General features: G+C 49.9%; 1 protein-coding gene across 4 annotated transcripts in view; it reads right to left on the reverse strand.

Moving 5' to 3' along the window:
• Positions 1-21144, reverse strand: part of usp44 (ubiquitin specific peptidase 44) — a 94760-nt gene extending 73616 nt beyond the window's left edge. For 2 of the 4 annotated variants that reach the window (XM_072471918.1, XM_072471913.1), the window contains exon 1: positions 21009-21144. The gene's annotated coding sequence lies outside the window, so the exon portion shown is untranslated. Of the gene's footprint in view, positions 1-20942; positions 20966-21008 lie in introns of those variants that run through there. The other 2 variants (XM_072471914.1, XM_072471916.1) reach the window with 2 other exon arrangements.
• Positions 21145-27258: the final 6114 nt, after the last annotated feature.

Raw genomic sequence — 27258 nt, forward strand, 5'->3', positions numbered from 1 at the left:
ATCCCTTCCTTAACCTTATCTGATCCCCCACCTTCAGACGCGTCTCCTGCAACATGACCACATCTGCGTTCAGTTGCCTCAAGAGCGCGAACACATGGGCCGTTTTGACTGTCCCATTCAGTCCCCGAACGTTCCACGTGACCAGCCTGTTGGGGAGGCAATCGCCCCCCCCCCCCAAAAATCAACCATAACCTCTCCTAGGCCAGTCTGCAGCCCATGCCCCCCACCTCCCCTGGTCCACCCTCGGGAAACTACCATCATCAACCTCCTCCTCCCTCCACTTTGAAAGTCGCCTCCCCATCAGCAATTTCTCCCCCTCCATTCCCCCCCACATTGATCTTCAGCTCTCCCCCCACTTTGCTTCCGTGAACTAGCCCGCCCAGCTAGCCTGGCAGGCCGCGCACATGGTGCCTAGCATCCTATCCCCCACTGATTCCCTTGCCCCCGCTTAGTGCAAACAGTCAAAACAAAGGCAAGAAGTAAAAACAAACAAACAATCCCTCCCTAGGTCCAAACACAAGAGACCCACCCCTCATCCCTTAACAAAGCACTGCAAACCGACCTAACCCCAAACAGAACCTAAGAACAGAAAAAAACCGAAGGAATCCAAACAGCATAAACCCAGGGTTTTTCAAAACATAGTTCAGTTCTCCTCAATCAAAGTTCAAGGTCCTCCTCCTGCCAGTCCATTCTCCTTCATAAAGTCCGCTGCCTCCTTCGCCGAGCCAAAGTACAACTCCCGGTCCTCATAGGTAAGCCGGGTACAGTAGTCCAAACTTGACGCCCTTCTTGTACAGTGCTGACTTGACCCTATTAAAACTCGCCCTCTTCTTCGCGGACTCTGCTCCCAGGTCTTGGATTGGATTTTGTTTATTGCCACGTGTACCAAGGTACAGTGAAAATAATTTTTCTGCGAGCAGAAAGAATTTATCTGCTCAACAGATTATTAAGTACATGAAAAGAAAAGGAAATAAATGGAAATGCACTGAGTGCTGAGGTTTGCACTGAATGCTGAATTTGGTGCATTTGAGTGCTATAGTGAGAGTTTGGTGACTGAGGGAGTATAAGGGTTCATTTTTATCTAAAGTCTAGTCTTTCTTTTATTTAGTTAATTAACTTAAAAATTGCCGTTTGGTTTAGAAGGTGAATTTTCAATCAGCTTTAAACAAAGGTTCTATTGTAGGTACTTGCAGCTGGAGCTTGTTAATTAGCTAATTGGATTAGGCCAGTTTTCAGAGGCTAGATTCACAGTATAAAAGTGATCCACCTACAGTGCAGATTTTGTTTGCACAGTGATTAATTTGGTGCATTTGAGTGCTATAGTGAGAGTTTGGTGACTGAGGGAGTGCTGAATTTGGTGCATTTGAGTGCTATAGTGCAAGTTTGGTGACTGAGGGAGTGCTAAATTTGGTGCATTTAAGTGCTATAGTGAGAGTTGTGACTGAGGGAGTGCTGAATTTGGTGCATTTAAGTGCCATAGTGAGAGTTTGGTGACTGAGGGAGTTAGGCGAGGAAGAAGCAAGGTGCTTTCATTTCGTTTCCTACATTTCCGCAAAGAGCGAGAAGGGAGCCAGGAGTTTACAGAGAGTGCATCTGACTGGGAGCAGAGTCGGAGGGTGGAGGTCCACTTGGTCCACAGGGCAGCTATATTCTGTAAGGTAAGAGGGGATGGAGGCTAGGCCAGTTGCATGCTCCTCCTGTAGGATGTGGGTGGTGAGGGATACCACCGGTGTCCCCGCTGACTATACCTGCGGGAAGTGCACCCAACTCCAGCTCCTCAGAGACCGTGTTAGGGAACTGGAACTGGATGAACTTCGGATCATCCGGGAGGCAGGCGGGGTTATAGAGAAGAATTACAGGGAGGTAACCACGCCCAAGGTACAGGACAAGAGTAGCTGGGTTACAGTCAGGGGAAAGAAAACAAACAAGCAGGCAGTGCAGGAATCCCTCGTGGCCGTTCCCCTTCAAAACAAGTATACCGTTTTGGATGCTGTTGGAGGGGATGACCGACCGGGGGAAGGCCCTAGCTGCCAGGCCTCTGGCACTGAGTCTGGCTCTGGGGCTCAGAAGGGAAGGGGGGAGAATAGAAAAGCAATAGTAATAGGAGATTCAATGGCTAGGGGAATAGATAGGAGATTCGGTGGTCGCGAGCGAGACTCCCGGAAGGTATGTTGCCTCCCGGGTGCCAGGGATGTCTCGGATCGTGTCTTCAGGATCCTTAAGGGGAGGGGGAGCAGCCAGAAGTCGTGGTGCACATTGGTACCAACGACGTAGGTAGGAAAAGGGGTGTGGAGGTAATAAACGAGTTTAGGGAGTTAGGCTGGAAGTTAAAAGCCAGGACAGACACAGTTGTCATCTCTGGTTTGTTGCCGGTGCCACGTGATAGCGAGGCTAGGAATATGGAGAGAGTGCAGTTGAACACGTGGCTGCAGGAATGGTGTAGGAGGGAGGGCTTCAGGTATTTGGCTAATTGGAGCGCATTTTGGGGAAGGTGGGACCTGTACAAGCAGGACGGGTTGCATCTGAACCAGAGGGGCACCAATATCCTGGGAGGGAGATTTTCTAGTACTCTTCGGGAGGGTTTAAACTAATTTGGCAGGGGAATGGGAATTGGATTTGCAGTCCAGCAACCAAGGTAGCTGATATTCAGGACGCCAAAGCGTGTAGTGAGGCAGTGGGGAAGGGAACACTGACAAAGGAGAGTACTTGCAGGCACGGAGATGGGTTTCATCGAATCATAGAATTTAGAGTGCAGAAGGAGGCCATTCGGCCCATCGAGTCTGCACCGGCTCTTGGAAAGAGCACCCTACCCAAGGTCAACACCTCCACCCTATCCCCATAACCCAGTAACCCCACCCAACACTAAGGGCAATTCTGGACACTATGGGCAATTTATCATGGCCAATCCACCTAACCTGCACATCTTTGGACTGCGGGAGGAAACCGGAGCACCCGGAGGAAACCCACTCACACACGGGGAGGATGTGCAGACTCCGCACAGACAGTGACCCAAGCCGGAATCGAACCTGGGACTCTGGAGCTGTGAAGCAATTGTGCTATCCACAATGCTACCATGCTGCCCGTGAAGTGTGTATACTTCAACGCAAGTAGCATCAGGAATAAGGTGGGTGAACTTAAGTCATGGATCGGTACTTGGGACGACGAGGTGGTGGCCATCACAGAAACTTGGATAGAAGAGGGGCAGAAATGGTTGTTGGAAATCCCTGGTTATAGATGTTTCATTAAGATTAGGGAGGGTGGTAAAAGAGGTGGGGGGTGGCATTGTTAATTAGAGATAGTATAACAGCTGCAAAAAGGCAGTTTGAGGAGTATCTGCCTACTGAGGTAGTATAGGTTGAAGTCAGAAATAGGAAAGGAGCAGTCACCTTGTTGGGAGTTTTCTATAGGCCCTCCAATAGCAGCAGAGATGTGGAGGAACAGATTGGGAAACAGATTTTGGAAAGGTGCAGAAGTCACAGGGTAGTAGTCATGGGTGACTTCAACTTCCCAAACATTGAGTGGAAATTCTTTAGATCAAATAGTTTGGATGGGGTGGTGTTTGTGCAGTGTGTCCAGGAAGCTTTTCTAACACAGTATGTAGATTGTCTGACCAGAGGGGAGGCCATATTGGATTTGGTACTTGGTAATGAGACAGGGCAAGTGATAAGATTTGTTAGTGGGGGAGCATTTTGGAGATAGTGACCACAATTCTGCGACTTTCACTTTAGTAATGGAGAGGAATAGGTGCGTGCAACAGGGCAAGATTTACAATTGGGGGATGGGTAAATACGATGTTGTCAGACAAGAATTGAAGTGCAAAAGTTGGGAACATAGGCTGTCAGGGAAGGACACAATTGAAATGTGGAACTTCTTCAAGGAACAGGTACTACGTGTCCTTGATATGTATGTCCCTGTCAGGCAGGGAAGAGATGGTCGAGTGAACCATGGTTGACAAGAGAGGTTGAATGTCTTGTTAAGAGGAAGAAGGAGACTTATGTAAGGCTGAGGAAACAAGGTTCAGACAGGGCACTGGAGGGATACAAGATAGCCAGGAGGTAACTGAAGAAAGGGATTAGGAGAGCTAAGAGAGGGCATGAAAATTCTTTGGCGGGTAGGATCAAGGAAAACCCCAAGGCCTTTTACACATATGTGAGAAATATGAGATGACTAGAGCGAGGGTAGGTCCGATCAAGGACAGTAGCGGGAGATTGTGTATTGAGTCTGAAGAGATAGGAGAGGTCTTGAACGAATATTTTTCTTCAGTATTTACAAATGAGAGGGGCCATATTGTTGGAGAGGACAGTGTGAAACAGACTGGTAAGCTCAAGGAAATACTTGTCAGGATGGAAGATGTGTTGGGCATTTTGAAAAACTTGAGGATAGACAAGTCTCCCGGGCCTAGCGGGATATATCCAAGGATTCTATGGGAAGCAAGAGATGAAATTGCAGAGCCGTTGGCAATGATCTTTTCGTCCTCACTATCAACAGGGGTGGTACCAGGGGATTGGAGAGTGGCGAATGTCGTGCCCCTGTTCAAAAAAGGGAATAGGGATAACCCTGGGAATTACAGGCCAGTTAGTCTTACTTCGGTGGTAGGCAAAGTAATGGAAAGGGTACGGAGGGGTAGGATTTCTGAGCATCTGGAAAGACACTGCTTGATTAGGGATAGTCAGCACGGATTTGTGAGGGGTAGGTCTTGCCTTACAAGTCTTATTGAATTCTTTGAGGAGGTGACCAAGCATGTGGATGTAGTGTACATGGATTTTAGTAAGGCATTTGATAAGGTTCCCCATGGTAGGCTTATGCAGAAAGTAAGGAGGCATGGGATAGTGGGAAATTTGGCCAGTTGGATAACGAACTGGCTAACTGATAGAAGTCAGAGCGGGGTGGTGGATGGCAAATATTCAGCTTGGATCCCAGTTACCAGTGGCGTACCGCAGGGATCAGTTCTGGGTCCTTTGCTGTTTGTGATTTTCATTAATGACTTGGATGAGGGAGTTGAAGGGTGGGTCAGTAAATTTGCAGACGATACGAAGATTGGTGGAGTTGTGGATAGTGAGGAGGGCTGTTGTCGGCTGCAAAGAGACATAGATAGGATGCAGAGCTGAGCTGAGAAGTGGCACATGGAGTATAACCCTGAAAAGTGTGAGGTTGTCCTTTTTGGAAGGACAAATATGAATGCGGAATACAGGGTTAACGGTAGGGTTCTTGGCAATGTGGAGGAGCAGAGAGATCTTGGGCTCTATGTTCATACATCTTTGAAAGTTGCCACTCAAGTGGATAGAGCTGTGAAGAAGGCCTATGGTGTGCTAGCGATAATTAACAGAGGGATTGAATTTAAAAGCCGTGAGGTGATGATGCAGCTGTACAAAACCTTGGTACAGGAGCACCCGGAGGAAAAAACCATCACCCTCAGCTGCTCACCCCTCTGGGGCTTGCGCATTAGTGCCCTGCGAGCCCGATCCACCGCCAACGGCTGGTCAAACGCCCCTTCCCCGAGCAGCTTCTCCAGCATTTTCCCACCATACGCATCCGATCCTTCGATTCCCTCTGGCAGACCCACGATTCGGAAGTTCTGCCTCCGAAAACGGTCTCCAGGTCCTCCACTTTCTCCATCAGTTGCTTCTGCTGGTCACATATCAGCCCGATCTCTGTTGCCACCGAGGTGGACTGTTCCTCCTGCTCCCCCGCCTGCTCCTCCAACCTCTGGATCGCCTGTCCCCAAGCTGCCAGTCCCGTCTCCACGCGGTCAACCACCGCCTTGATCGAGTCCACCGCCTGGGCCAGGTCCTCCGCACTTTCATTCTGCTGTTGGGTGAACTGCTCATTTAAGAAGCTCACCAACTGGTCCATCAACCACTGAGCCGACGGGACCAGATCCTGCCCGTCCGCCATCTACGCGTGCCACCGTTGGGGGCATCTTTGGGGGCCGAGCCCCAACCTTAAGGGGCTAGGTCGGCGCCGGAAGAATTTCTGCCCCGCCAGCTGGCTGAAAAGTCCTTTGGTGCCCCGCCAGCTGGCGCGGAAATGACATCTCCAGGCGGCGCATGCGCGGGAGCGTCAGCGGCCGCTGACGGCATTCTGTGGAGTCCGTGGCGAAGGCGGAAGGGAAAGAGTGCCCCCACGGCACAGGCACACATGCGGATCGGTGGGCCCCGATCGTGGGCCCGGCCACCGTGGGGGCACCCCCCGGGGCCAGATCGCCCCTCGCCCCCCCCAGGACCCCGGAGCCCGCCCGCGCCGCCTTGTCCCGCCGGTAAGGTAGGTGGTTTCATCTACGCCGGCGGGACAGGCATTTTAGCGGCGGGACTTTGGCCCATCCTGGCCGGAGAATCGCGGGGGGTGGCCCGCCAACCGGCGCGCCGTGATTCCCGCCCCTGCCGAATATCCGGTGGTGGAGAATTCGGCAACCGGCGGGGGTGGGATTCACGCCAGCCCCCGGCGATTCTCCGACCCGGCGGGTGGTCGGAGAATCTCTCCCCTGGGATCAATTCTGGCCTCGGGTGACTGTGTGGACATTCTCCCCTGTCTGCGTGGGTTTCCTCCGAATGCTCCGATTTCCTCCCACAGTGCAAAGATGTGGGATGGATTGACCATAATAAATTGCCCCCGAGTGTCCAACGGTTACAAGGGGTTGCGGGGATAGGGCAGGGGAGTGAGCCTGAATAGTGTGCTCTTTCAGAGGGTTGGTGTACTTGATGGGTCGAATGCTATCCTCCTTCACTGTAGGTATTACAAAGAACAAAACAAAGAAAATTACAGCACAGCAACAGGCCCTTCTGCCCCCCAAGCCTGCGCCGATCCAGATCATCTATCTAAAACTGTCGTCTATTTTTTAAGGATCTGTATCCCTCTGTTCCCTGCCCATTCATGTTTCTGTCCAGATACATCTTAAATTACACTATCGTGCCCGCCTCTACCACCTCCGCCGGCAATGCATTCCAGGCATCCATCACCATCTGCGTAAAGAACTTTCCACGCATATCTCCCTTGAACTTTTCCCCTCTCACCTTGAACTCGTGACCCCTAGTAATTGAGTCCCCCACTCTGGGAAAAAGCTTCTTGCTACCCACCCTGTCTATATCTCTCATGATTTTGTAGACCTCAATGAGGTCCCCCCTCAACCTCCATCTTTTTAATGAAAATAATCCTAATCTACTCAACCTCTCTTCATAGCTAGCCCTCCATACCAGGCAACATCCTGGTGAACCTCCTCTGCACCTTCTCCAAAGCATCCACATCCTTTTGGTAATGTGGCGACCAGAACTGTACGCAGTATTCCAAATGTGGCCGAACCAAAGTCTTATACAACTGTAACATGACCTGCCAACTCTTCTACTTAATACCGTATGCCTCTTAACCACTCTATCGACCTGCGCAGCCACATTCAGGGTACAATGGACCTGAACACCCAGATCTCTCTGTACATCAATTTTCCCCGAGGGCTTTTCCATTTACCGTATAGTTCGCTCTTGAATTGGATCTTCCAAAATGCATCACCTCGCATTTGCCCGGATTGAACTCTATCTGCCATTTCTCCGTCCAACTCTCCAATCTATCTATATTCTGCTGCATTCTCTGACAGTCTCCTTCACTATCTGCTACTCCACCAATCTTAGTGTCATCTGCAAACTTGCTAATCAGACCACCTATACCTTCCTCCAGATCATTTATGTATATCAGAAACAACAGTGGTCCCAGCATGGATCCCTGTGGAACACCACTGGTCACAGTTCTCCATTTTGAGACACTCCCTTCCACTACTATTCTCGGTCTCCTGTTGCCCAGCCAGTTCTTTATCCATCTAGCTAGTACACCCTGGACCCCATGAAACTTCACTTTCTGGTTAATTCTTCCTCCTCTTGCACCAGGCTCAGCCTAATGCTGTTCAAAGTTGTCCATAGGGCGCATACGTACAGGGGCGAGGAGGAGTAGGTTTTTTGGGGTGGAGGACAGGCGTGAGGTGCTCGGGGAGCCCAGCAAATCACACCCACATGTTCTGGATATGCCCGGCGCTGGAGAGGCTTTGCGAGGTCTATGTCCAAAGTGGTGAACACCCGGGTCAAACCGAGCTGGGGGATAGCATTATTTGGGGTAGCGGATGCGCTGGGAGTGCAGGAGCTGAAAGAGGCCGGTGTTTTGGCCTTTGCGTCCCTGGTAGCCCGGCGGAGGATCCTACTAATGTGGAGGGATACGAACCCCCAAGCGTGGAAGCTTGGATTAACGATATGGCAGGGTTCATCAAGCTGGAAAGGAGAAAGTTTGCCTTGCGAGGGTCTGTGCAGGGGTTCTCCAGGCGGTGGCAACCGTTCCTAGACTTTCTCGCGGATAGTTAGGTGGAGGTCAACAGCAGCAGCAACCCAGTGGGGGAGGGGGGTGTTTGGTTTTCTGTTTTGTTTAGGTTAGAGTGGGGCGTTTTCCTTACTGGCGTGTTTATTTGTTAAATGGGGGTTATTGCATTTTGTTGGAAATCTCATGTATAATTTTTGCTTGTTTTGTGCTTTATTCTTTTTTTTTCTGGTTGGAGTGTTTTGCTGAAATTCATTGAAAATTTGAATAAATATATTTTTTTTAAAAAGAAACTTCACTTTCTCCATCAGCCTGCCATGGGGAACCTTATCAAATGCCTTACTGAAGTCCATGTATATGATATCTACAGCCCTTCCCCCATCAATCAACTTTGTCACTTACTCAAAGAATTCTATTAAGCAAAGAATTCTATTAAGTTGGTAAGACATGACCTTCCCTGCACAAAACCATGTTGCCTAACACTGATAAACCCATTTTCTTCCAAATTGGAATAGATATCTGTAAAGGCCCCAGCTATTTCCTCTCTCACTTCCCTCAGTAACCTGGGATAGATCCCATCCAGACCTGGGGACTTGTCCACCTTAATGCCTTTTAGAATACCCAACACATCCTCCCACCTTATGCCGACTTGACCTAGAGTAATCAAACATCTATCCCTAACAACATCAGTCATGTCCTTCTCCTCGGTGAATACCGATGCAAAGTACTCGTTAAGAATCTCACCCATTTTCTCTGACTCCACGCATAACTTTCCTCCTTTGTCCTCGAGTGGGCCAACCTTTTCTCTAGTTACCCTCTTGCTCCTTATATATGAATAAAAGGCTTTGAGATTTTCCTTAACCCTGTTTGCTAAAGATATTTCATGACCCCTTTTGGCCCTCGATTCCTCGTTTCAGATTGGTCCTACATTCCCGATATTCTTCCAAAGCTTCGTCTGTCTTCAGTCGCCTAGACCTTATGTATGCTTCCTTTTTCCTCTAAGCTAATCTCACAATTTCACCTGTCACCCATGGTTCCCTAATCTTACCATTTCTATCCCTCATTTTCACAGGGACATGTCTGTCCTGCACTCTAATCAACCTCTCTTTAAAAGCCTCCCACATATCAAATGTGGATTTACCTTCAAACAGCTGCTCCCAATCCACATTCCCCAGCTCCTGCCAAATTATGGCATAGACTTATCATAGAATTTACAGTGCAGAAGGAGGCCATCCGGCCCATCGAGTCTGCACCGGCTCTTGGAAAGAGCACCCTACCCAAGGTCAACACCACCACCCTATCCCCATAACCTAGTAACCCCACCCAATACTAAGGGCAATTTTGGACACAAAGGGCAATTTATCATGGCCAATCCACCTAACCTGCACATCTTTGGACTGTGGGAGGAAACCGGAGCACCCGGAGGAAACCCACGCACACACGGGGAGGATGTGCAGACTCCGCACAGACAGTGACCCAAGCTGGAATCGAACCTGGGATCCTGGAGCTGTGAAGCAATTGTGCTATCCACAAGGCTACCGTGCTGCCCCTCCAACGAGGCACAGTTGACCTTCCCCCAATTTAGCACTCTTCCTTTAGGACCACTCTCGTTTTGTCTATGAGTATTCTAAAACGTACGGAATTGTGATCACTATTCCCAAAGTAATCCCCGACTGAAACTTCAACCACCTGGCCGGGCTCATTCCCCAACACCAGGTCCAGTATGGCCCCTTCCCGAGTTGGACTATTTACATACTGCTCTAGAAAACCCTCCTGAATGCGCCTTACAAATTCTGCTCCATCTGGACCTCTGACACTAAGTGTATCCCAGTCAATGTTGGGAAAATTAAAATCTCCTATCACCACCACCCTGTTGCTCCTACATCTTTCCATAATCTGTTTACATATTTGTACCTCTATCTCACGCTCGCTGTTGGGAGGTCTGTAGTACAGCCCTAACATTGTTACCGCACCCTTCCTATTACTGAGCTCTGCCCATATCGCATCACTGCTCGAGTCCTCAATAGTGCCCTCCTTCAGCACAGCTGTGATATCATCTCTGACCAGTAATGCAACTCCTCCACCCCTTTTACCTCACTCTCTATCCCGCCTGAAACATCGATATCCTGGGATATTTAGTTGCCAATCATGCCCTTCCCTCAACCAAGTCTCAGTAATAGCAATAACATCATACCCCCAGGTACTAATCCAAGCCCTAAGTTCATCTGCCTTACCTACTACACTTCTTGCATTAAAACAAATGCACCTCAGACCACCAGTCCCTTTGCGTTCATCATCTGCTCCCTGCCTACTCTTCCCCTTAGTCACGCTGACTTCATGATCTAGTTCCTTACAGGCTTTAGTTACTACCTCCTTACTGTCCACTAACCTCCTCATTTGGTTCCCATCCCCCTGCCACATTAGTTTAAACCCTCGCCAACAGTGTTAGCAAAAGCACCCCCAAGGACATTGGTTCCAGTCCAGTCCAGGTGTAGACCGTCCAATTTGTAGTAGTCCCACCTCCCCCAGAACCGGTCCCAATGTCCCAAAAATCTGAACTCCTCCCTCCTGCACCATCTCTCAAGCCACGCATTCATCCTGCCTATTCTTCCATTTCTACTCGGACTACCACGTGGCACTGGTAGCAATCCTGAGATTACTACCTCTTGAGGTCTGACTTTTTAACTTGGCTCCTAACTCCCTAAATTCTGCTTGTAGGACCTCATCCCGTTTTTCCCCCAATATCATTGGTGCCTATATGCACCACAACAACTGGCTGTTCACCCTCCCCCTTCAGAATGTTCTGCAGCCGATCGGAGACATCCCTGACCCGTGCACCTGGGAGTCAACATACCATTCGGGAGTCTCGTTTTCGACCACAGAACCACCTATCTACTCCCCTTACAATTGAATCCCCTATGACTATAGCCCTTCCACTCTTTTTCCCGCCCTTCTGTACAGCAGAGCCAGCCACGGTGCCATGAACCTGGCTACTGCTGCCTTCCCCTGGTGAGCCATCTCCCCCAACAGTATCCAAAACGGTATACCTGTTTTGGTGGGAGATGACCGCAGGGGACACCTGCACTGCCTTCCTGCTTTTTCTCTGCCTTTTGTATGATTGTATGATTCTGCTTTGTAGTTTTATTATGGTTTCAGTGCCCGTTTGAGGGGTTGTTAATTCATTTGTTTATTTGGTTTAGCTTACTCAAAAGAGTGCCACCCACCTGTAGATACTTGAACTTCGATCAGAGCACAGTTACCACATAGCTCAAGATGACTGGGATAACTATTTAGAAGGGTGCAAAATTATTCATCTTGGCAAGCTGCACCATGGCTAAAAAGATAATGAGATGAAGAGATAAAGAAGAAACCAAACAACAAAAAAAAGGTGCAGCCCTCAGAAAAGTGATTAAATATGGTGGGGGAGGAAGAGATGAAAAAAACTTGAATATGATTATTGCAGCAATTGGAAATCCTACATTGTCCTTGCTTATTCCTTCACAAACGTAGCATTGGATCAGACTGTTTTGTAATCATTGCAAAAAGCAAAGTCATTAAAGGGATTTATAAGTTGGGGAAAGTATTTTTATTATTTTTATTTTGACCCTCAAAGTTCAACAAGAAAAACACGGATTTGAAATCTAATAGACCTTGATCTGATTATTATATACACAGGGAGGTACTGCTAACAGTTTTGACCACAAGTACTAGAATCATAGAATTTACAGTGTGGAAGGAGGCCATTCGGCCCATCGAGTCCGCACCGGCCCTTGGAAAGAGCACCCTAGTTAAGCCCATACCTTCACCCTCGCCCCGTAACCCCATAAACCAGTAATCCTACCTAACCTTTTTTGGACACGAAGGGTAATTTAGCATGGCCAATCCACCTAACCTGCATATCTTTGGACTGTGGGAGGAAACCGGAGCACACTGAGGAAACCCACGCAGACACAGGGAGAAAGTACAGACTCCACATAGACAGTGACCTAAGCCGGGAATCGAACTTAGGACCTGGAGCTGTGAAGCAACAGTGCTAACCACTGTGCTACCGTGCCATACTAGAGTCAGAAGGTACTAAAATTAGGTTGACCAAAATCAATATAGGAATAGAATTAAGTGCAAACAGAATAAACAATTGGTGATAGCCAACAGTTTCAATATACTACAACAACTTAACTCTTCATCAGAACTGAAGGGACGGGTGGCCTGGAGTGGGAGGGTTGTGCTGAGGAAGTACACATATGGAATATTTTTAAGGGGTTTAAGATTGAGAAATGAAATGAAAATTGCTTATTGTCACAAGTAGGCTTCAGTGAAGTTACTGTGAAAAGCCCCTCGTCGCCACATTCCGGCGCCTGTTCGGGGAGGCTGGTACGGGAATTGAACCTGTGCTGCTGGCCTGCCTTGATCTGCTAAACCAGAGAACGGTCACAATCTAAAGTTTCCGAATTAACATTGAGCTCTGAAGGCTGCAACGTGCACAACTGGAAGATGAGGTGCTGCTCCTCGAGCTTGCATCAGGCTTCACTGGAACATTGCAGTGGGCCCAGGACGGACTTATGGGCATGAGAGCAAGGTGCTGAATTAAAATGGTATCAACAGGAAGGTTGAGGCCATGCTTGCAGACTAAGCAAACGTGTTCCGCAAAGCATTCACCCAGTCTGTGTTGAATCTCCCCAATGTAAAGGAGACCACATTGGGAGCAGTGAATACAATAGACCAAATTAAAGGAGGCGTAAGTGAAATGCTGCTTAACCTGAAAGGAATGTTTGGGACCTTTAACAGTGAGAGGGGAGGAGGTAAAGGGGCAGGTGTTGCACCTTCTGCAATTACATGGGAAGATGTCATGGGAAGGAGATGAAAAGTTGGGGGTGAGGGTGTCAATGGGGGGTGGGGGGGGGGGGGGGGGGGGGGGGGTGGCCCTGCAGAATGCTGACAGGGAATGGAAGGGGAAAGATGTGTTTTGTGGTAGCATCATACTAGAGATAGCAGAATTGGTAATAATAATAATCGCTTATTGTCACAAGTAGGCTTCAATGAAGTTACTGTGAAAAGCCCCTAGTCGCCATATTCTGGCGTCTGTTCGGAGAGGCCGGTACGAGAATTGAACCCGCGCTGCTGTTCTGCATTACAAGCCAGTTGTTTAGCCTGCTGTGCTGAGGATGTTTCTTTGAATGCAGAGGCTGGTGAGGTGAAAAGTGATGACAAGGGGGGTCCTTGTATAGTTCTGGGAAGGAATGAGGGCAGATGTGCAGGAGATGTGCTGTACCTGGTTGAGTGTCCTGTCAACCACAGGTGGGGAGTGAAACCTCGGTTGAGGAAAAAGGCAGACATATCAGAAGCACCCTTTTTGAAGGTGACATCATTGGAACAGATGTGACGGAGGCAAAGGAATTGGGAGGATGGGGTGATGTCTTACAGGGAGTGGGGTGTGAAGAGCTGTAGTCGAGGTAGTTGTGGGAGTCGGTTAGTTTGTAATGGTAATTAGAAGTCAGTCTATCAGACTTCCGGGTGCGGCGATGACCAGCTGAGTCGCACGTTTCGGCAGCTCCCGGTGTAACGGACGTTTGGGCTCTTAATAAGAGCCCCAACGGCAATTTTAACGGCTAAAAGTACTGTGCGGTGAACCAGAAGGGAATCCCCCCTGGATACAGATGAAAAAGGAGAGGAAGGTGGCCGGATTGCGGTGGATCCTTTAGAACAGCGGCAAGGAAGGCAAGCAAAAACCAAGATGGCGTCGGAAGGTGGCAGTTTAACATGGGGCCCTGAACAACGAGTTTTTGAAACGCTGCGTGGAAGAACTCAAAGGAAATGAAGAAGGAGCTGTTGGCCCCGATATTACAGGCGATCGAAGGGCTAAAGGAGGAGCAAAAGACCCAGGAGCGGGAGCTTCGGGTCGTGAAGGCAAAGGCTGCCGAGAATGAGGACGACATACAGGGCCTGGTGGTGAAGACGGAGATGCACGAGGCACACCATAAACGATGTGTGGAAAGGCTGGAGGCGCTGGAGAACGCGAGGAGGAACAACCTAAGGATTCTTGGCCTTCCTGAAGGTGCGGAGGGAGCGGACGTCAGGGCATATGTGAGCACGATGCTGCACTCGTTAATGGGAGCGGAGGCCCCGGCGGGTCCGCTGGAGGTGGAGGGAGCATACCGAGTGATGGCGCGAGGACCGAGAGCAGGAGAAATTCCTAGAGCCATAGTGGTGAGATTTCTCCGTTTTAAGGACAGAGAGATGGTCCTTAGATGGGCAAAGAAAACTCGGAGCAGTAAGTGGGAGAACGCGGTGATCCGCGTATACCAAGACTGGAGTGCGGAGGTGGCGAGAAGGAGGACAAGCTTTAATCGGGCCAAGGCGGTGCTTCACAAAAAGATAAAATTCGGAATGCTGCAACCGGCAAGACTGTGGGTCACATATCAAGGGAGGCACCACTACTTTGAGACGGCGGATGAGGCATGGACTTTTATCGTGGAAGAAAAATTGGAATGAGCGGGTTATTAAAAAAAGAACGTTTGAAACAAAGTGGTGGGGCGAGTATGGGGGGCGAAGAGGGAGGTAAAAAGGGGGGAAAGAGGAGTTTTATGTTATTAATCCTGCGATGTGGTAACTTTTCTCTCTTCCACAGGAGGTGGTGGGGGGAGGAAAGGAGGTGGAAGAGATGGGGCGTTGGCCATTGGGGGCGGGGCCAAGGGGGAAGCGCGGGCTCGGTTCCCGCGCTATGATAATCATGGCGGGAATAGGGAAGCAGGAAGGAGGGGGCGTCGCACGGTGCGAGCCGAGGTCACGGGGGGAAGCCGAGGTCGGCCAGAGTTTGCTGACTTCTGGGAGCAACATGGGGGGTGTAACTACGCTAGTGGGGGATCTAGCGAGGTGGGTGGGAGGGGGGAATTATTGGGCTGCTGCTGCTGGGGAGAGGGGGGAGCTGATATGGGGTGTGATGGGCGGGGGGGCACCGCCTGGGGGGGGGGACACAGCTGCGTGGGAACCGGGTGAGGAGCTGGAAAAAGGGGATGGCTAATCGACAAGGGGGGGGGGGTTTAAAGCCCCCCAACCCGGCTGATCACGTGGAACGTGAGAGGGCTGAACGGGCCGATAAAGAGGGCACGGGTACTCGCACACCTTAAGAAACTTAAGGCAGACGTGGTTATGTTACAGGAGACGCACTTGAAACTGATAGACCAGGTGAGACTACGCAAAGGTTGGGTGGGGCAGGTGTTCCATTCGGGGCTAGATGCGAAAAACAGGGGGGTGGCTATATTAGTGGGGAAGCCGGTAATGTTTGAGGCAAAGACAATAGTGGCGGATAGCGGGGGCAGATACGTGATGGTGAGTGGCAAACTACAGGGGGAGACGGTGGTTCTGGTAAACGTATATGCCCCGAACTGGGATGATGCCAATTTTATGAGGCGTATGCTAGGACGCATCCGGACCTAGAGGTGGGAAAGTTGGTAATGGGGGGAGATGTCAATACGGTGTTGGAACCAGGGCTGGACAGGTCGAGGTCCAGGACTGGAAGGAGGCCGGCAGCAGCCAAGGTGCTTAAAGATTTTATGGAGCAGATGGGAAGAGTAGACCCGTGGAGATTTAGCAGACCTAGGAGTAAGGAGTTTTCGTTTTTCTCCTATGTCCACAAAGTCTATTCGCGAATAGACTTTTTTGTTTTGGGAAGGGCGTTGATCCCGAAGGTGAGGGGAACGGAGTATACGGCTATAGCCATTTCGGATCACGCTCCACATTGGGTGGACTTAGAGATAGGGGAGGAAACAGAAGGGTGCCCACCCTGGAGAATGGACACGGGACTAATGTCAGATGAGGGTGTGTGTCTAAGGGTGAGGGGGTGCATTGAAAAGTACTTGGAACTCAATGATAATGGGGAGGTCCAGGTGGGAGTGGTCTGGGAGGCGCTGAAGGCAGTGGTTAGAGGGGAGCTGATATCAATAAGGGTACATAAAGGAAAGCAGGAGAGTAGGGAATGGGAGCGGTTGCTGCAAGAACTTCTGAGGGTGGACAGGCAATATGCGGAGGCACCGGAGGAGGGACTGTACAGGGAAAGGCAAAGGCTACACGTAGAATTTGACTTGCTGACAATGGGTACTGCAGAGGCACAGTGGAGGAAGGCACAGGGTGTACAGTACGAATATGGGGAGAAGGCGAGCAGGTTGCTGGCCCACCAATTGAGGAAAAGGGGAGCAGCGAGGGAAATAGGGGGAGTGAGGGATGAGGAAGGAGAGATGGAGCGGGGAGCGGAGAGAGTGAATGGAGTGTTCAAGGCATTTTATAAAAAATTATACGAAGCTCAACCCCCGGATGGGAGGGAGAGAATGATGGGCTTTCTGGACCGGCTGGAATTTCCCACGGTGGAGGAGCAGGAAAGGGTGGGACTGGGAGCACAGATTGAAATAGAGGAAGTAGTGAAAGGAATTAGGAGCATGCAGGCGGGGAAGGCTCCGGGACCAGATGGATTCCCAGTTGAATTTTACAGGAAATATGTGGACTTGCTCGCCCCACTACTGATGAGGACCTTTAATGAGGCAAAGGAAAGGGGACAGCTGCCCCGACTATGTCTGAGGCAACGATATCGCTTCTCCTGAAGAAGGAAAAGGACCCGCTGCAATGCGGGTCCTATAGACCTATTTCCCTCCTAAATGTAGACGCTAAGATTCTGGCCAAGGTAATGGCAATGAGGATAGAGGATTGTGTCCCGAGGGTGGTCCATGAGGACCAAACTGGGTTTGTGAAGGGGAGACAGCTGAATACGAATATACGGAGGCTGCTAGGGGTAATGATGATGCCCCCACCAGAGGGGGAAGCGAAGATAGTGGTGGCGATGGATGCCGAGAAAGCATTTGATAGAGTGCAGTGGGATTATTTGTGGGAGGTGCTGAGGAGATTTGGTTTTGGAGATGAGTATGTTGGATGGGTGCAGCTGTTGTATAGGGCCCCAGTGGCAAGTGTGGTCACGAATGGACGGGGATCTGCATACTTTCGGCTCCATAGAGGGAGAAGGCAGGGATGCCCTCTGTCCCCATTACTGTTTGCACTGGCGATTGAGCCCCTGACAATAGCATTGAGGGGTTCCAAGAAGTGGAGGGGAGTACTTAGAGGAGGAGAAGAACACCGGGTATCTCTGTATGCGGATGATTTGTTGTTATATGTAGCGGACCCGGCGGAGGGGATGCCAGAGATAATGCGGACACTTCGGGAGTTTGGAGAATTCTCAGGATATAAACTGAACATGGGGAAAAGTGAGTTGTTTGTGGTGCATACAGGGGAGCAGAGCAGAGAAATAGAGGACTTTCCACTGAGGAAGGTAACAAGGGACTTTCGTTACTTGGGGATCCAGATAGCCAAGAATTGGGGTACATTGCATAGGTTAAATTTAACGCGATTGGTGGAACAAATGGAGGAGGACTTCAAGAGATGGGACATGGTATCCCTGTCACTGGCAGGGAGGGTGCAGGCAGTTAAAATGGTAGTCCTCCCGAGATTCCTCTTTGTGTTTCAGTGCCTCCCGGTGGTGATCACGAAGGCTTTTTTCAAAAGGATCGAAAAGAGTATCATGAGTTTTGTGTGGGCCGGGAAGACCCCGAGAGTGAGGAAGGGATTCTTACAGCGTAGTAGGGATAAGGGGGGGGCTGGCACTATCGAGCCTAAGTGAGTACTACTGGGCCGCCAATATCTCAATGGTGAGTAAGTGGATGGGGGAAGAGGAGGGAGCGGCATGGAAGAGATTGGAGAGGGCGTCCTGTAGGGGGACTAGCCTACAAGCTATGGTGACGGCCCCATTGCCGTTCTCACCGAAGAAATACACCACAAGCCCGGTGGTGGTGGCGACTTTGAAAATTTGGGGACAGTGGAGACGGCATAGGGGAAAGACGGGAGCCTTGGTGGGGTCCCCGATAAGAAACAACCATAGGTTTGCCCCGGGAGAATGGATGGGGGATTTGGAATATGGCAAAGAGCAGGAGTAACGCAACTGAAAGATCTGTTTGTGGATGGGAAGTTCGCAAGTCTGGGAGCGCTGACCGAGAAATATGGGTTGCCCCAAGGGAATGCATTCCGGTATATGCAACTGAGGGCTTTTGCGAGGCAGCAGGTGAGGGAATTCCCGCAGCTCCCGACGCACGAGGTGCAGGACAGAGTAATCTCAAAGACATGGGTGGGGGACGGTAAGGTGTCAGATATATATATATATATATATATAGGGAAATGAGGGACGAGGGGGAGATTATGGTAGATGAGCTGAAAGGGAAATGGGAAGAAGAGCTGGGGGAGGAGATTGAGGAGGGGCTGTGGGCGGATGCCCTAAGTAGGGTAAACTCATCATCCTCGTGTGCCAGGCTAAGCCTGATTCAATTTAAGGTGTTACACAGGGCGCATATGACTGGAGCACGGCTCAGTAAATTTTTTGGGGTAGAGGATAGGTGGGCGAGATGCTCGAGAAGCCCAGCGAATCACGCCCACATGTTCTGGTCATGTCCGGCACTACAGGGGTTCTGGGTGGGGGTGACAAAGGTGCTTTCGAAAGTAGTGGGGGTCCAGGTCGAACCAAGCTGGGGGTTGGCTATATTTGGGGTTGCACAAGAGCCGGGAGTGCAGGAGGCGAGAGAGGCCGATGTTCTGGCCTTTGCGTCCCTCGTAGCCCGGCGCAGGATACTGTTGATGTGGAAGGAAGTCAAGCCCCCGGGGGTGGAGACCTGGATAAATGACATGGCAGGGTTTATAAAGCTGGAACGGATTAAGTTCGCCCTAAGGGGATCGGCTCAAGGGTTCACCAGGCGGTGGCAACCGTTCGTCGAATACCTCACAGAAAGATAGAGGGAATGGAAAAGAAGAAGGCAGCAGCAGCAGCCCAGGGGGGAAGGAACCAGAAGGAGTCTCAGGGTTATTAATATATATGTAAAGGTCGTTGCTATAAATAATTGTATATTGGATTGTTAAACCATATTTTTGGAGAGTGTTTATCTGAGACAAGGCAGTTGCCATTTAGTTTTAGTTTTTGTTATATATTATTTATTCTTTGTTTATAAAACAGGTCATTGTTATTTGTACTGTTATATTATTGTGTAAAGGATACACAATGTACTGTGATGGTTGACCAAAAATTTTCAATAAAATATTCTTAAAAAAAAAAAGAAGTCAGTCTATCACTGGAAATGGAGACAGAGAGATCAAGGAAGGGAAGTATCGGGGATGGAAAGTGTGAAGGAGAGAGAGGAGTGGAATTTGGAATAAAAATTATCTTTCACGGTCCAGACGAGAGGATGAAGACATCAATGTCTTCAATAGTCATCAATGTCAAGGATAAAGAGTTGTGGGAGGTGCATTAGTAGGACTAAAACAAGGAATGTTCCACCGCAAAAAGACAGGCATAACTGGGGCCCAAGTGGATACCCATAGCCACACCTTCTATTCGCAGGAAGTGAGACAAGCTAAAAGAAATTATTGAGTGACAAGTTAAAAGAAATTATTGAGTGACACAACAGGCTCAGTCACTGGAGGACAGTATTGGTGGAAGCGAATTGTTCATTCCTCTGTTCAAGGAAGAGAGCCCTTGGACTCTCCTGGTAGGGAATGGAGATATATGACATCCATAGTGATGAAGTGGTGGTTAGGGTCCGGAAATTGTTGATATGACATAAGGCATCAGAGGAATCACGTATGTACATGGGAAGAGACTGGACAAGAGAGGGGTGAATCAAGATAGGAAATGAGGTCCATTGGTCAGGAACACACTGGGCTTACTGGAGCAGTCCTGTTTGTGGATTTTGGGGAGGGGGTAGAAGTGTGCTGTCCAGGGTTGGGTGACTAAGAGGTTGAAGCTGTGGAGAGAAGATCTCCAGAGGCGATGAGGTCAATAAGAGTCTTGGAAAGAATGGCTTAATATTTGGTGGTGGGGTTATGGCCCGGGGAAGGTAGGAGGAAGTGTCTTGAGAGTTGGCGCACAGCCTCTGAGAGGTAAACGGCAGTAAGCCAGACAGCTTCAGCACCACACCTGTCAGCCGGTTTGATCACAAGTTCAGGATTGGATTGAAGAGAACAGATTACAGCAAGTTCAGAGAAAGTTAGAGTGGGCGAGCGGAGCAGAGAAATTGCACATCCTTCAATATGGTCCATAATAACACTGTTGCTTCACAGCTCCAGGGTCCCAGTTTCAATTCCCAACTTGGGTCACTGTCTGTGTGGAGCGTGCACATTCTCTCTGTATCTGCGTGGGTTTCCTCCGGGTGCTCCAGTTTCCTCCCACAAGTGCCGAAAGACGTGCTGTTAGGTGAACTGGATGTTCTGAATTCTCCCTCGCTGTGCCCGAACAGGTGCCGGAATGTGGTGACTAGGGGCTTTTCACAGTAACTTCATTGCAGTGTTAATGTAAGCCTACTTGTGACAATAAAGATTATTTAATAATCGCTGCTCCTAATGTGGTCTGTTCTACAATGGGGAGTGAATAAACGCAGATTGGGTGACTACTTTCCAGATCATCTCACTCCTCGGAGACACTGCTCTTCCCCCGTTCCTGGGTATCCCACTAGGGACTCCCCGTTCTCGCCACCCTTAACCTCCCTTCTCCCCCAGGGAACTGCGCTCCCCTTCCCCTCTCCCTTGGGCACATCCCCCCGCTCCCGGTAAGCGACCGGGCCGCCGTTCCTGCTCACCCCTGACTGCTTCCGGGACGACCAAAGCTCGCTTATCATGGCAGTGAATCACGGGCTGCTTCTTACCGGCACGGCCTCGGTTGATTTGCGCGCTGGAGACTCCATGTGTCTGGCGGGTCGAAACATTGTTTTCAAACATCCGCCATCTTGTAACGGAGCCACTATAAGGCGCGAGCGCATCGTGCTCCGCTGCGTCACCGCGTAACGTTCGCGTCACGCTTCACGCCGCTGCGTCACGTTCGGCGTCGGCGCGTCACGTTTCACGCCGCTGCGTAGCCTTCTGCGTTGGCGCGTCACGTTTCACGCCGCTGCGTCGAGTTCTGCGTCAGCGCGTCAGGCTTCCTGACCTCCCAGTGCTTCCCACTGGGAGGCCTGTCAATCAATCGGTGCCTGGGCGCCTGTTCAACAACATGGGTGCAGCTGCTTAGTGTGTGCACCGTCCAGCCCCATGGTTAGCTAAACTTGGCAGGTTTGTAGCATTAATGGTAGAATGTGGGACACCTGCCAGGCTGGTCAAGGTGAGAATCTCCTGAGTTCAAATCAAGGTCTGAGCATCTTGTGCCAAGAGATGGTAAGGGCCTCTCATGAAAGATCTCTCTGAGGGATAACCTGGTGCTCTCATTTGACCTGATGTGAAGGATGTGCTGGTGAGAGAGTTGGAACTCTCCCTGCTGTATGTCACTACTCGGTGAGATGGGCTACATGGTGCTATATTCATCATTTGGCACCTTTTGAGGCGTCTCATGTACATCCCCTCTTTTTAAATTCATTTACGGGATGTGGATGTTGCAGTCTGGGCCAGCATTTATCACCCAACCCTAATTGCCTTTTGAGAACATGGTGGTGAGCTGCCTTCTTGAATTGCTGCAGACGGAGGTGTAGTTCAAAAGTTCATAAGATGACTTACGTTTCGGCACCTCCCGTTTCAACGGACTTTTGGGCTCTTATCGGGAGCCCCAACGGGAACTTTTTTTGGGCAAACCCACTGTGACGTGACAAAGGAAGCAGTCCCCCCCGGGGGTGGATGGAAAGGAGCGGCAGTAGCGGCCAGATTACGGAGGATCCTTTGGAGCAGCGGCAGAGAAGAGAAGGGAGAAGCAAGATGGCGGCCGAGGAAGCCCAGAAGGTATGGGGCCTGGAACAGCAGGGGTTCCTCCGACGATGTGTGGAGGAGCTCAAGAAAGAGGTGCTGGCGCCGATGTTACTGGCAATCGAGGGACTAAAGGAAACACAAAAGATCCAGGCGATGGAGCTCCCTGGAGTGAAGGCAAAGGCAGCCGAGAACGAAGATGAGATACAGGGCCTGGTGGTAAAAACAGAGACGCACGAGGCACTACATAAGAGGTGCATAGAAAGGCTGGAAGCCCTGGAGAACAGCTCGAGGAGGAAGAACTTACGGATTTTAGGTCTCCCCGAAGGAACAGAGGGAGCTGATGTTGGGGCGTATGTGAGTACGATGCTCCATACTCTAATGGGAGCTGAGGCCTCAACGGGCCCCCTGGAAGTGGAGGGAGCGTACCGGGTCCTCGTGAGAAGACCAAAGGCAGGGGAAACACCAAGAGCAATGGTGGTGAAGTTCCATCGCTACAGGGACAGAGAGATGATCCTGAGCTGGGCTAAGAAGACACGGAGTTGCAAATGGGAGAACGCGGTGATACGTGTGTATCAAGACTGGAGTGCGGAGGTGGCGAGAAGGAGGGCGAGTTTCAACCGGGCCAAGGCGGTACTCCATAGGAAGAAAGTCAAATTTGGGATGCTGCAGCCGGCGAGACTGTGGGTCACGCATCAGGGCAAACACCACTACTTCGAGATGGCGGAGGAGGCATGGACATTTATTCAGGATGAGAAATTGGACTAGACTTGAGAAATTGATGTCCGGAGGGAGGTAGCGAGGTGGTGGCACAGAAATGTAAAGTGGGGAGAGGGGAGGGCTACTGTATAATGTTGGACGGGGAATATTTCTCCCCCCGATTCTGAAACGAGACAAAGACCCGCTGCAGTGCGGGTCATACAGGCCCATCTCACTCCTAAACGTAGACACCAAACTGCTGGCCAAAGTGATGGTGACAAGGATAGAGGATTGTGTCCCAGGGGTGGTACTTGACGACCAGACAGGGTTAGTAAAGGGGAGACAATTGAATGCCAATGTACGAAGGCTGCTGGGGGTGATGATGATGCCCCCACCGGAGGGGGAGGCAGAGATAGTGGTGGCGAAGGGTGCAGAGAAGGCATTCAATAGGGTGGAGTGGGATTATCTGTGGGAGGTGCTGAAGAGATTTGGGTTCGGGGAGGGGTTCATTAGATGGGTTAGACTCTTGTACGGGGCCCCGGTGGCAGGCGTTGTTACAAACAGGCAAAGATCGGGATACTTTCGATTACATAGGGGTACAAGGCAAGGGTGTCCCCGTTACTGTTCGTGTTGGCAATTGAACCATTAGCCATAGCGCTGAGGGACTATAAGAGGTGGAGGGGGGTGCTTAGAGGGGGAGAGGAATAATCGAGTGTCACTATATGCAGATGACTTACTACTATATGTGGCGGACCCGGTAGAGGGGATGCCAGAGGTAATGCAGATACTCAGGGAGTTTGGAGAGTTCTCGGGATATAAATTAAATATGGGAAAGAGTGAGCTTTTTGTGATGCACCCCGGGGAACAGGGCAGGGGGATAGATGCTCTGCCGCTGAGGAGAGTGGCAAGGAACTTTCGATACCTGGGGATTCAGGTGGCCAGGAACTGGGGAACCCTACATAAACTTAACCTGACGCGATTGGTAAAGCAGATGGAGGAGGACTTTAAGAGGTGGGATATGGTGCCTCTGTCATTGGCGGGCAGAGTACAGGCGGTTAAAATGGTGGTCCTCCCGAGGTTTCTTTTCGTGTTTCAGTGCCTCCCCATCCTGACTACAAAGGCCTTTTTCAAAAAAATAGACAGGAGTATTATGGGCTTTGTGTGGGCGGAAAGACCCCGAGGGTAAAGAGGGGGTTCCTGCAGCGCAATAGGAACAGAGGGGGATTGGCACTGCCGAGTCTGAGTGACTACTATTGGGCCGCTAATGTGTCGATGGTCTGTAAGTGGATGAGGGAAGAAGAAGGTGCGGCGTGGAAAAAGTTGGAGATGGCGTCCTGTAAGGGAACAAGTCTAAAAGCGCTGGTGACGGCGCCGCTACCGTTCTCCCCGAAAAGGTACACCACAAACCCAGTGGTGGTGGCGACCCTGAAGATCTGGGGGCAGTGGAGACGACACAGGGGAGTGACGGGTGCCTCGGTGTGGTCCCCGATAAGGAATAACCACAGGTTCGTCCCGGGGAGGATAGATGGGGGATTTCAATGTTGGCAGCGAGCAGGAATTAGGAAGCTGAAGGACCTGTTTGTAGACGGGACGTTTGCGAGTCTGGGAGCATTGGAAGAAAAATATAAGCTGCCACCAGGGAATGCTTTCCGATACATGCAAGTGAGGGCATTTACGAGGCAACAGGTGAGGGAATTTCCGCAGCTCCCGACGCAAGGGATCCAGGATAGAGTGATTTCGGGGGCATGGTTTGCAGAAGGTAAAGTGTCCGAAATATACAGGGAGATGAGAGACGAGGGGGAGGTGATGGTAGAGGAGCTGAAGGGAAAATGGGAAGAGGAGCTGGGGGAAGAGATCGAGGAGGGGCTGTGGGAAGATGGGTAAATTCTTCGTCCTCGTGTGCCAGGCTTAGCCTGATTCAATTTAAGGTTCTACACAGAGCGCATATGACGGGAGCAAGACAGCAGGTTTTTCGGGGTGGAGGATAAATGTGGAAGGTGCTCAGGAAGCCCGGCGAACCACACTCACATGTTCTGGTCGTGTCCAACACTGCATGAGTTCTGGGAGGGTGTGGCAAGAGTGATCTCAAAGGTGGTGGGGGTCCGGGTCAAACCAAGCTGGGGGTTAGCTATATTTGGGGTTGCAGAAGAACCGGGAGTGCAGGAGGCGAAAGAGGCCGAAGTCTTGGCCTTTGCGTTCCTAGTAGCCCGGCGAAGGATTCTACTTATGTGGAAGGAAGCGAAGCCCCCGGGTGTGGAGACCTGGATAAACGACATGGCAGGGTTCATAAGACTGGAACGAATAAAATATGCGTTAAGAGGATCGGCTCAGGGGTTCACCAGGCGGTGGCAACCGTTCCTTGACTATCTCGAGGAACGATAATGGAAAAACAGAAAAGACAGCAGCAGCAACGGGGAGTATTATTCCGTGTTTTTGTTTTTTGCCAGTTGTTGATATTTGCTTTTTGGTTTATCTCTTTTTTCATTTGTTGTTAGTTTAATATATTATTTAAATAACGTTTAATGTATATTCCTTTATTAAGTTGTAAAAACGGAAAATTTCTGTTTGAAAAATTTCAATAAAATATATATTTTTTAAAAGTTCATAAGATATAGAAGCAGAATTAGGCTATTTGACCCATCGATGCGGTTAAACCATTCAATCTGGGTGTCATGGTAGCACAATGGTTAGCACTATTGCTTCACAGCGGCAGGGACCCGGGTTCAATTCCCGGCTTGATTCACTGAGTGGAGTCTGCACGTGGATTTCCTCCGGGCTTTCCGTATTCCTTCCACAAGTCCCAAAAGACATGCTTGTTAGGTGAATTGGACATTCTGAATTCTCCCTCCGTGTACCTGAACAGGCGCCAGAGTGTGGCAATTAGGGGATTTTCAAAGTAACTTCATTGCACTGTTAATGTAACCTATTTGTGACACTAATAAAGATTATCATTATTATCATGGCTAATCTCATCCTGGCCTTAACTCCACCGTCCTGCCCATTCGCCATAATCTTTCAACCTATTGCCAAATTAAAATGTGTCTTAACTCCTCCTTAACTGTCCCAGCATCCATCACACTCTGGGTAGCGAATTCCACAGATTAACAACCCTTTGGGAGAAGTAGTTTCTCTTCAACTCTGTTTTAAATTTGCTACCTCTTATCCTAAGACTATAACCTCTCATTCTAGAATGCCCCACAAGAGGAAGCATCCGCTCCATGTCTACTATATCCATACATTTTATCATCTTGTATACCTCTATGATCTCCCCTCATTCTTCTAAACTCGAGAGAGTATAGGCCTAAACTGTTCAATCCCTTCATATGACCTCATCTCTGGAATCAACCTACTGAACCTCCTCTGAACTGCCCACAATGCTACTACATTTTTCCTCAAGTAAGGGTACCAAAACTGTACTCAATACTCCAGGTGCAGCCTCACCAATGTCTTGTATAGTTGCAAAGCACTTCCTTATCTTTATATTCTATTCCTTTAATTATAACTGTCAACATTCTATTCATAGAATTTACAGTGCGGAAGGAGGCCATTCAGCCCATCGGGTCTGCACCGGCTCTTGGAAAGAGCACCCTACCCAAGGTCCACACCTCCACCCTATCCCCATAACCCAGTAACCCCACCCAACACTAAGGGCAATTTTGGACACTAAGGGCAATTTTGGACACTAAGGGCAATTTATCATGGCCAATCCACCTAACCTGCACATCTTTGGACTGTGGGAGGAAACCGGAGCACCTGGAGGAAACTCACGCACACACGGGGAGGATGATGTTTCTTTATTATCTGCTGAACCTACATGCTAGATTTCTGTGTACGTACCCCCACAGTGTAGGTACACCCACAGTGCTATTAGGGAGGGAGTTCCAGGATTTTCACCCAGCGACAGTGAATGAATGGCAACGTATTTCCAAGTCGGGGTGGAGAGTGACTTGAAGGGGAACCTGCAGGTGGTGGTGTTTCCAGGCATCTGCTACTCTTGTCCTAGACGGTAGTGGTTGTGAGTTTGGAAGGTGCTGTCTAAGGAACCTTGATGAGTTCCTGTAGTGCATCTTGTAGATGGTACACACAGCTGCCATTGTTCTCGGCGGTGGAGGGATTCAATGTTTGTGGAAGGGGGAGCAATCAAGCGGGCTGCTTTGTCCTGGATAGTGACGAGCTTCTTGAGCATTCTTGGAGCTGCATTCGTCCAGGTAAATGGAGTGTATTCCATTACACTCCTGACTTCTGCCTAAAGATGGTGAACAGGCTTTTGGGGGTCAGGACTCTTATCCTTTGACCTGCTGTCTTAGTCACAGTATTACTATGGCTAGTCCAGTTCAGTTTCTAATCAATGGTAACCCCCAGGATGTTGATTGTGGGGGATTCAGTGATGGTAATGCCATTGAATGTCAAGAGGTGATGGTTAGATCCTCTCTTGTAGGAGATGGTCATTGCTTGGCATTTGAATGGCGTGCATGTTACTTGCCCAAGTCTGGATATTATCCAGGCCTTGCTACATTTGGACATGGA

This window comes from Scyliorhinus torazame, chromosome 13, assembly GCF_047496885.1.
Source record: "Scyliorhinus torazame isolate Kashiwa2021f chromosome 13, sScyTor2.1, whole genome shotgun sequence".
Lineage (NCBI taxonomy): Eukaryota > Metazoa > Chordata > Chondrichthyes > Carcharhiniformes > Scyliorhinidae > Scyliorhinus > Scyliorhinus torazame.